The sequence below is a fragment of the Triticum dicoccoides genome, chromosome 4B, assembly GCF_002162155.2.
Source record: "Triticum dicoccoides isolate Atlit2015 ecotype Zavitan chromosome 4B, WEW_v2.0, whole genome shotgun sequence".
In the NCBI taxonomy this organism is placed as follows: domain Eukaryota; kingdom Viridiplantae; phylum Streptophyta; class Magnoliopsida; order Poales; family Poaceae; genus Triticum; species Triticum dicoccoides.
The window spans coordinates 616,981,474-616,992,295 of NC_041387.1; the positions used below are offsets into that span (position 1 = coordinate 616,981,474).

Below are 10,822 nucleotides of genomic sequence, written 5' to 3' on the forward strand. Positions count from 1 at the left end.
GAAGAAGACAGTGCAGAGATTAAGAGGATAGCGAACAAGATCAGAATACTCGCCCACTCCGGACTATCCGTAGTTGAGGTAATGGTGATTTCAATAACGTGATGCGTCCAGCCACTTCAATTCACAAGGCTTCCCATGTGGCATTACAACGGGGAGGACGACGCATCACGCTGTGGGTGCAAGGGTCCGGACTTCCGCTTTGGGCGCCATATTGGCTGATCTTTACAAAGGGGAGAAGGAAGACTTCACTCGCCTTAAATGTCGAGAATATTTCTCCATATATAACCCCATCGATTGGGTAAGTTTTCAATCATAGGCTTCACTCAATCTTTTTCTCTAATTAAGCTTAGCCGAATTTTAATACGGCTATCCTTAACAGGAATGGAGAAAGGTCATCGCAGGGATCTACAGCCCCGTTCCACAACCGGAGAACCATAGTTGAGACCTAGATCCCGGATTTGAAGAGGATCCAGGTATATTTATAGAATTGAAGGAAGGAGTCTTTCATCAGACGAGCTACGACGGCACGGAAGTGGCCATTATAGCCGATTACCGTGGCCTTCTCCCCTCCTCCCATGTAAGTACCCAGGAGACACCCTCTCAAAGAGAGTTTTCCCCTTGTGACTCACCTGCCGCACTATATCATGCTCCCAAGGGGCGACGCTCATCCCATCATACTACGGCAAAGGCGTCTTCTAGGAAGACGACACTCGCACAGGGCGCGTCTTTGAAAAGAAAGGCAAACGACGATACTGCCAGGCCCTCTTCTTTGTCAAAGAGGTATAATTCTTTAACACGCACTCAGTGGATAGATCAGACGGTGAGATTTCCTGCTGTGCCATATCGTAGGAGGAGCGTACGTCGGACTGTATCCAGAGACCTAGTCGGCCATGCGCAGACTAATCCGGCCCCGGACCCTGCCACAAGGACTGGAGGGGATGCGGGAGCAATGCCGGATTGTCATCTCCCAAAGGATTCGGATAATGTATTCGTCACGAACTCCGAAGTAGAGAGTGCGATGAATCATCGGCGGCAGAGAGCGGCTATGCGTGACCGGAATTTCACCGAAGAGGCTTTCAACGCTTTCAGCTCAACGGATGCTTACATCCGAGCTGCCCGGGATGGACTTGCTGGAGCCACTCACCAGCTTTCAAAGGATATGCGGGTAAGTACTTTTTATGCAGATTCAATAAGCATATACCAGTAGCCCCCAAGTCTTGAAGCAGTTGGCCCAACTAATTTAAGGGTCGTTACATTCTCAGGTACTCACGAAGAGAAATAACACATTATCCAAGGAGCTAGAAGAATGTCGAACTAAGCTAACTGTTGCCACCGCCGAACTGGAAAATTTAAAGAAATCCAAGAAGGCACTTGATGATAAGTACAACAGCAGCCCGGAAATAAGGTTCCGTGCCTACAACGATGTTGCTTAACTATGCATCGTTTCATTGGTAGGTTTGACAGATCAGCTGGAGGAGAGGCTAAGGGCTGCTCAAGCGGACAAACAACATGTCGAAGGGCAAGAAGCCGCTGGTCAACGTGTATTGACACGGACCATTAATGAGAAGAACAAACTAAAGGATGCAAATAGTAGGCAAGCCGAAGAACTGAAGGATTTAAGAGCCCAACTATTGGATGCTTTGAAGGAGAACAGGAAGCTGAAAGGCGGCATATTCGGTATGCTCTTTAACCTCACTTTCACACGGTCTCCTATTTGAAAATTCTATAAGTTTGTTTCTGTAGGTGTGCTAACCGGATGTCCCGAGGGAGAAGTGTCTGGATTCCAAGGCGACCTGCTACAAGAGCTATCCAAAGTGCATGAGCGAGCTCGGAAAGCATTGAGGAACATGGCTAAGGCTTTATGGCCATCTGATCCACCTCCAGGAAGTATGGAGGAGCTCGTGAATTTATTCAAGGGAGCTCATCGCCGTTTTGAGCTATGGAAGATATCAGCATGTCGGGAAGGTGCACGAGAGGCCTGGGCCATGGTGAAAACGTGGTACACCAGACTTGATCTGAATCATATGGCCCGGGTCGGACCTCAGGGACCAGATGGACAAGAAATTCCTGTTAGCTTAGTGTACGACCAAGTAAAAATAGCCGCTAAGTTTTCTCAACAGGATTGTAAACTAGACAACTTGTTAGAGGGTCTAGAAGAGGAAGAAGTTTTTGAGTCAGAGTAGCAATGTACTTTTATCAACAAACTTATCTCCAGTCGAATTGTAAAATGATTGTCATGGCAGACCTTCTGCTTCAACCTCCGAAACCCAAGGTTTGGAGTGTTTCCGGATATTATACCGTCGGTAAACAGCAAAGTATGTTTGGAAACCAGGCAGTCCGGTCATAGTTGCTTGAACAGACAAGTTGTATTCGGAGAGTTATGTTATATTACATTTGACCGTAAGAAACATCTTCCAGAGAGAATAGTTCCGTTAAGGGTTCCTCTCCCTGGGCCAGCATGCGTTTTTGTGCATGCCAGAGCTGTAATATTAAGTCACAGTACTCGCTATGATTTGGGGGCTCATATTGCTGCGAGGGCAGTTCATCTTTTGTCCGCTGACCAATTATTCCCTTAAGAACGCTAGCTTTCGGCTTCACCCGTCTGAGGTACACGTACGGATGACCCGGTTGTAACAATTGCAGAGGTGCTACCTTTATGCCCTAGCCGAACAAGTGGGAACGTAGGGCGTAAGCACAGGAGCCAGGCAACCTAGCTTGGCGAAAACTTAAGTCATAAAGGTGCATATAATGGCGAAGACAAGACACATATGAGTAAACAACACATATATATGGTGAGCTTGATGCTCGAAAAATAATAATGATAATAAGCTTCTGTGAAAAGAAGCCCCCAGGTATTATGGGGTTTGTACATTTAATGATGTATGCCCCTCAAGAATGCGGTTTATCCAAACACTGGCTAGAAGTCGTATAAAAACGAAAAGAAAAAAAGGTGGCAGGGAGAAAAGAAGGGACGAAAAAGGTATAAGTGTGAACTTAGGCGTAGAATCTTCAGAGCCGGGCAGCGTTCCATGGGTTTCGTTCCAAACAATTATCCGAAGCGTTGCGAAGGCGATAGGCTCCTCCAGTGAGAACTTCATCTATAATGAAGGGACCCTCCCATTTGGGCTTGAGCTTGTCCTTTTTCTTCTCTGGCAGGAGTAGAATGAGTTCACCAGCATTATAAGTGTTTGCCCGTACTTCCCTGCTTTGATATCGCCGAAGTTGCTATTGGTAGAATGCAGAACGGGCCTTCGCGACGTCGCGCTCCTCCTCCATGTCATCCAGATCATCCTGCCGATCGATCTCGGCTTCTCTCTCTTCGTACATGCGCATTCGAGGTGAGTCATGAATAATATCGCAAGGCAAGACTGCCTCCGCGCTGTACACCATGAAGAAAGGTGTATATTCGATCGTGTAATTGGGCGTGGTCCGCAGCCCCCAGAGTACGGAATCGAATTCCTCGAGCCAGTGCTTGTCTGATTCTTGAAGAGATCGTACTAGTCTGGGTTTGATGCCGCTCATTATCAGGCCATTAGCCCGTTCGACCTGACCATTTGTCTGAGGGTGATATACGGAGGCGTAATCAAGCTTGATGCCCAAATTAGCGCACCAAGTTTTCACCTCATCAGTCGTAAAGTTAGAGCCGTCGTCAGTAATAATACTGTGCGGGACACCATAACGGTGTACGACACCGGATATAAAGTCTATAACCGGTCCGGCTTCGGCCGTTTTGACTGGTTTGGCTTCTGTCCACTTAGTGAACTTGTCGACCATAACCAGTAAATATTTCTTCTTATGGCTTCCCCCTTTAAGGGGTCCGGCCATGTCTATCCCCCAGACCGCAAAAGGCCAAGTAATGGGGATTGTTTGTAGGGCAGTGGGCGGCATGTGGCTTTGATTGGCGAAAAGCTGGCATCCAACGCAGCGCTGTACGAGGTCCTATGCGTCTACTCGGGCCGTGGGCCAAAAGAAACCCGTACGAAAGGCCTTACTTACAAGGGCCCGAGCTGTGGCGTGATGGCCACCAAGACCGGCGTGTATTTCAGCCAAAAGTTGACGTCCCTCTTCTTCAGAGATACATACATCTTTGAAGTACTCCGGTAGTACTTTTCTTGTACAGTTCCCCCTCATGAACTTTGTAGGCCTTCGAGCGTCGAACAATACGACGGGCCTCAGTCTGATCATCAGGGAGCTCATTCCTAGTAAGGTAGGCGAGGAAAGGTTCAGTCCACGAGGCAACTATAGCCATGATTTCGTGGGCCAATGGTGTTAGTTCGGTGCCCGAACCCCCGATGATATCGGAACTGTGTTCGGAATCTGGGGGTATGATCGGCTCCGGAACGGTGTTACCGCTTTCGTCCTGCCACACTATGGATGGCTTGAAGAGCCTCTCCACAAAGGTATTAGGTGGGACGGGGTCACGTTTGGCGCCCATGCGGGCAAGAATGTCCGCAGCTTGATTACTCTCTCGAGCCATGTGATGAAACTCGAGCCCCTCAAACCGAGCTGATATTTTGAGTACGGCGTTGCGGTAAGCCGCCATCTTCGGATCTTCTGCGTTGAATTCTCCGTTTATTTGGGATATTGCGAGGTTTGAATCCCCACGCACCTCGAGGCGTTGTATACCCATGGAGACGGCCATCCGAAGACCGTGCAATAGGGCCTCGTACAAGGTTGTCAGAATCGCGATTCTGTTATACGATTCTACGACTTTACGATCCAAACAAACCACTCTGATTCTACGATTTTAATTCATAGAATCTACGTTTTTACGATCCTGATAGTGAAGATTCTACGATTTGCGATCCTACCATCGGAGCTCCGATCCGATTCAAAATCGCGATTCTAACAACCTTGGCCTCGTATTCGGCTGCATTGTCAGATAGGCGATTGCGCGCGTGTATGGAGTTTCCTCTCCGTTCACACCATCCCGCTCCTCTGCATCTTGTCGCCTTGACCTAGTGCTCCGTCGGCACCTCGATGCCATCCCCTTCCTCCCCTCCTCTGCAACCACCATGGTGACGGGATGGAATGACACCTTGCCGCGAAGACGAAAGGTTTGGAGAAGAAGAGCATCTCAGAAGAGCGCCTTACCAATGACACCTTGCCGCGAAGACGGAAGGTTTGGAGAAGAAGAGCATCTCAGAAGAGCGCCTTACCGCCTTCTCCAGTGGCGGATTGTGGCGGCGGCGGCGGCCTCGCCAGTGGGAACCCTAGCCGCCAGTCGGGGGGAAGAAAAGGAGACGCGAGGGAGGAAGTTGTGTAGGATGACAACATTCTATTCTCTCTCTTTTGTCCCCACACACAACGTGTTTTCTCTCCCTCTACTATTCCCTTGCCCACGTGGAGATAACGAGAGGGCGCACATTGCGCGACTGTTAATGGGTTTAACTAGTGGTTGGGCGTGCCCATGACGCGCCGCCTGAGAGGAATCTCGGCGGTGCCAGGTAGGACACGCCCCTTTCACTTTCCTATTTGTACTTTGCATGAGACTGAAAGTACAACACTACAAGTTTCTAACTGGAAGAATGAACAAGAGCTCTGACATTACGTATCAACTGGCAGGAAGCAGTCTTAGAGGTTTACGTGAGCGATAGCATACATGATACTGGTTCAAAGGTAACGGTCAGGTCCACATCCCAAGGGTCGGACTAGCTACCACTTTGGTGTCACTAGACCAGACGAGCCGGCCGAATCCGAATCCGTTCATGCATGGCGGCTTCCCTCATGGTGTAGCTCTTCTTCTCGCCCACCTTGGTTATGGTCAGCGACTCAGTGTTGATCGACATGCTGCCCGCCGTTGCGGTGGCCATCACCATATGTGTCGAAGACGCACATTAATCCTTCCACTGCTGCAGAAATGAGTTTACTCTACTGGTTCGGTGCAAATCGAACATGTCCAACAAAGAGTGATAAATCAGCACAACAATAACTGGTAACCACCCAATCTAGAACCTGTACTGAATAAATAGCATCTCGCTGAAATGAAGTCAATACAAAAGTATAAATATTTTAGACAGTAATGCCAGCAAAAAAGTTACCAAAACAAAAGTATGTGATAACACTAATTTCCACTGTAAAACAACATGTACGTGTAAAACCCTGTAGAATGCGCATACATGTGTTACATCGTCCATGTGGGATCCTCTAAGCAAGCTATTTGTTTTGAATTTGCCCAGGCCCATAATTAGAACCTAAAATCAAGCAACTTGAGTGGGACTCAACCTGAATAACCTCATGAAACCTCATCTTTTTTGCTCTAACAGATGACATATGAACTAAAACCACAACTTCTGATAGAAAAGATATTGTAAGGGAAAACCTGAACTATGTTGGCAATTAGTCCCTCCGCAACTTAATATAAGACGTTGCGAAAAGCTGGTAGTGATCTGGAGGTTAAAGAAAAGGATATCGCAGCAACCACTAACAAGATACAGGATTGTGAAGGGCTTATTGTGCTCAGAGAACAAGAGTCAGCCATGGCAAGTTACAAAAGGCTCCGGCTGGACTCCTCTGCTGCTAGAGCAGAATTGATTGCTGCAACTGAAACAGATGACAGTGAGGAAGTGGAGATCTTACACAAAGAAGCTGAAGCCACGGAATCTAAAGCGCTAGAACTGAAAACATTATACAACCTTCAGTTGGATAGCGACGAATATATACTTCAGTATGTAGTTCGTAAGTCAGTATTATTTCAATGGATAGCGACGGATATATATATTTTAGCATGTATTTCATAAAAAAATCAACACGGTAGCACTTGTTCTACTTCTACAATATATACTTAATATTGCATAAATAAGTTGATGAATCGAATTCGGCTTGTTCTACTTCTACAATATATACTTCATAAGTTCATATTGCATATATAAGTTGATGAATCAAATTTCTGCTTGTTCTACTTCTACAATATACATTTCATATCGCATCAACCGGGTGACATTCTCACAACCAAGCTTACTCTGTATTATTTGTTGTTTGAATTGAAGCTTTGGGTAAAAATAAACTGAAGTATACCCCTAAACTTTGATGGACCCCGAACATGCCATTTGATCAATTTCAAACGGGAGCAAGATGAAAACCTGAACGGTGCCTTGGTTAGTCCCTACAGATAGGTGGGTGCTACGCTGCACCCAACTAACAAACAGTGTGGTCCGCCCCCAAATCATAGAGCTTGGCGACCTTGTGGAGTTAAAAATTTGTTTAGGATCCCTCTTAGAGTTTCAGAATAGAAATCAGATAACATTGGTTGCACACACCTTGCAGTTGCGTTCCACGGGTAGACGCAATTCCCCGATCTGACCGAGAGGACATTGTGCGAAGACCAGTCCACGAAGTTGAGGTAGAAGTCGTCCTGCAATACGGGCGCATACAGAACACCTAGGAGGAGAATTCCATTTTCGTGAGATTTTCTATTTGAGCATGAATTTAAATATAATAACAGATACTCTTGGAATACCAATGGGAATGAAAAACAAACAATAACCGTAAGAGATTCATCTGCAGGAATATGCAATTAGCACAACAATGTGTAACAGCAGCAACAGAGTATTCATGGCATGGAAGCAAGCATAACGCAACTATCCCCAAGATTTAGAATGCAGAAATATGTTCCCTCGAGAAGCACAACCAGGACACAAGATCCAATGAAACTAAATTTGGTCTATCATCCATATCTTGTTCAACCATATATAGGCCATCTTGTTGCTTGATACGACACTCAAACAAGTAAAGGTAATATACTATGCTACCATATAGAGTCACTGCCAGAAAATCAGTTGCATCTCGTCCATTAAATCTATCATAAATTCTACAAATGAACCATCTATTTTTCTCAGAGCACACAGTTTGGATTCTATCCTCTCCGGCTGCTCCACCAGCCATGTTTACCTCGGAACCAATCAGAAAATTGGATGATCCAGTTGTTGGAGCACTGGATCTCCAAAGATTTTTACTGATTTAAAATATGGAACTCTCAGTTAATGCAGGGCTGCCTTGTGAGGTGTGAGGTGGATATCAAATCCAACCTTCACATAGATGGAGAAGAGACGATTTTTCTGAAAGAATTTGGTCATAGCAACCTGCAGTCCACCATTGCAAAAGACAACAAGGGAGTTCAATAATACCTGAACTGAACTACACATTAATCAATGAAGAAATAAATAATGTACCATAAGAGATTCACTTGCAGGAATATGCAATGGTCGGCACAACAATAAATAAATATGTAAACGCACTAACAGAATATCCCTAAACTGAACTGAACAGAGACTGTGAGTGAGCAGTTGTTGATAGCATACAACACAAAGACGTGGATAGGATGCTTATGGTTTCAACAGATCCTGCTCTTGCACTCACAAAGATCAAACCGAAATACAAGCAGCATCCGGAGCGCGCGGGGGGGTCGGGTCGGATTCAATATATCGTCTTCGTGTAAACACGCTGTCCTTGAAATGCTACCTGCAGCCAGCACCGTGGTTCCAATAGCAGGTCCTCCTCCTGGATCGAATGGCCCTGCTACAATGAAGCTGGAGACGGGATGATCTGGCCGTCTCCACCGCCTGACTCCCAGTGCCGTGTCAACCTTGGTCCCACTGGTACTGCATCTGGTCCGCCGCGCCCGCGCCGCTCGACGGCCTCGGTGACGCAGGAGAGCGGGCAGGAGGCGTCGAGGAGGAGCGCAAGAGGCGCCGGAGCGGCGTCGGCGTCCCGGTCCTGACGGATCTTGACACCTCTGATTCAAATCATCTGGCCTCCCACAACCTCAGAATCCACCGCCGAACTTTGCGTCGAGATCGCCGTCACCCATGGCTCGCCGTCCTGAGTGGAAGCCGTCTTCTGCCTACCCCTCAGTCTCGAGGTGGATTTCGGGATGGGGCAACCCAGGCAGGGTGAGGAGAGGAACGGGGAGGAGAGGGCGTGGGAGAAGCGGCGGAGCCGGTGGCGCAGCGACTCGGGCGAGGACGAGGCGAGGGGGAGGGGAACGGCAGAGTGGTGAGGGAAAAAAATTCTATGAGACCAGGTCTTACGGGTTAGCAAGTGAGACCCATTTTGATGGATGACACGTGGCATTTGCAAATCACAAAGCATCTGCCCCATTTTGATAGAGGAAGCGTGTAGGTTTACATGTTTTATCAAGATTGTTTTACCTCAGCGTTGCACAGTAATTTTGTCAACGTGGATGCGACGAGGAGGCGTTCTTTGCGCGGCGGTTAATGGGTTAAATACGAGGATGATGCAGATGCCTTTTGATGTTTTGAGATGCTACTGAGAAGTCTGCATATGCTGCGTGTGTGTGCTCGTCCTCTGCTCAGAGACCGTCAAGGCTCTCGACCTCAGCCAACTATCTGCTGAAGATAACGTGGCAGCCACCAGCTTGTGGTCGCTCAGCATGCGCTCCTTCCGGTTACACAGCAACCACGACAAGATGATCGTGGTGGTCTTGGCTTTTAGGATGGAGGCCTTCTGCTGCATTTTCTCATGGACGGACCGACCAACGCAGCATTCCTAGCTGCAATTTCTTTGTCGTAGAAGCTGAAAGTATATGGCCTGGATTTATATTATAGTGTATGTATGAGAACTGATTCAGAATATGTTGGTCATTTGCATTCTGAAGCTCTTTTCTGTATGATTTCTATGGGAGAGGATGATACATGAGCCAGTAATAATACAATTAAAGTTTGTGAACATATCATTACAAACGGTTGGGCTAAAAATCAGTCGACTGATTTTTAAGCAAGTCTCAGTCGATGTACCTCACCTTCCATCGTTTTCTGTTTAAGATTCAGGATCACTGTTTCCCTATGCTGTATCGGCCTGTTTTAGTTGTGCCTCCGGCCCATTGCCTTGTTTCTTTTTTCTTTTCTGACCTTGTCTTCTATTCTTCTTTGTGTTGGACAGACATGCCCCATGGGCTGGCCGTGGGGTGGTGTGGCTTTTTCTTTGTCTGTCTTTTGGGCTTTCTTCTAGGCTGAATTTTTGTTAGTGCTCGTAGCAATTAATAGGGCTGTCCGCTTTGGTTTGTTCCCATATTCTTTTTGTTTTTTCTTTATTTTCTATTGCTATTATTATTTTAAAAAATATTGTCACTTGTTTACACATACATGGATCACACACAATTGCATGTACATCGAATCACATGCAACTACATGTTTTATTGTCGTATGCAACTTTTTTTCCAAAAATATTATCACCGACACGCCCATCGACCACACACAGTTTCATGCACATCAGCCACACACAATTGTATGTATGTCATTGGCGTGTAACTTATCATTTTTCCTTCTCAAAAATATTTGTCATCGGACAACTAGACTTTGTTTCTGGTTTGAGTTTTTTTTTAACTTTGTTTGTGGTTCGAGTAGAGACCAGTAGGACCAGTTGCATGTTCGACATTAGGAATGCAACTGCAAGTGTCGCACCCGACCGCAACTCCATGCCTTTTATCCCGGTCGCAATTGGAAGTTTTTGTTTAGTCGGAAGGGGCGCCGGTAGAGGGGGTGGGCCAGTTGCAAGCCCAACAACATCCCTGCAACTGCAAGCGCCGGACCCGACCGCAACTGCATGTCCCGTGACATGGTTGCAATTAGACCTTTGTTTTGTCAGAGGGGGTGGCGGGAGAGGGTGCTGGCTAGTTGCATGTCCGACACTAGGAATGCAACTGCAAATGTCGCACCCGACCGCAACTGCGTGTCTTGTAACCCAGCCGCAACTGGACTTTTTTGTTCTGTCGGAGGGGGCGGGTCAGTTGCAAGCCCGACAACAGCCCTGCAACTGCAAGTGTCGCACCTGACCGCAACTGCATGTCTTGTAAGCCGACCGC

The 10,822-nt window shown here is 47.0% G+C and overlaps 1 long non-coding RNA gene and 1 pseudogene across 2 annotated transcripts; one reads left to right on the plus strand and one right to left on the minus strand.

The window, feature by feature from the left end:
* Positions 1-1,718, plus strand: part of LOC119292907 — a 151,985-nt pseudogene extending 150,267 nt beyond the window's left edge.
* Positions 1,719-5,521: 3,803 nt separating this feature from the next.
* On the minus strand, positions 5,522-8,992 carry LOC119291788. 2 transcript variants are annotated; one of them, XR_005142639.1, is made up of 3 exons: positions 7,260-8,992; positions 7,083-7,182; positions 5,522-6,543 (listed from the first exon to the last, which is right to left on the minus strand). It is a non-coding gene; the product is annotated as an uncharacterized LOC119291788 (long non-coding RNA). The 2 variants fall into 2 exon arrangements; XR_005142638.1 differs by having other exon boundaries at positions 5,522-7,182.
* Between the last annotated feature and the right edge of the window lie 1,830 nt (positions 8,993-10,822).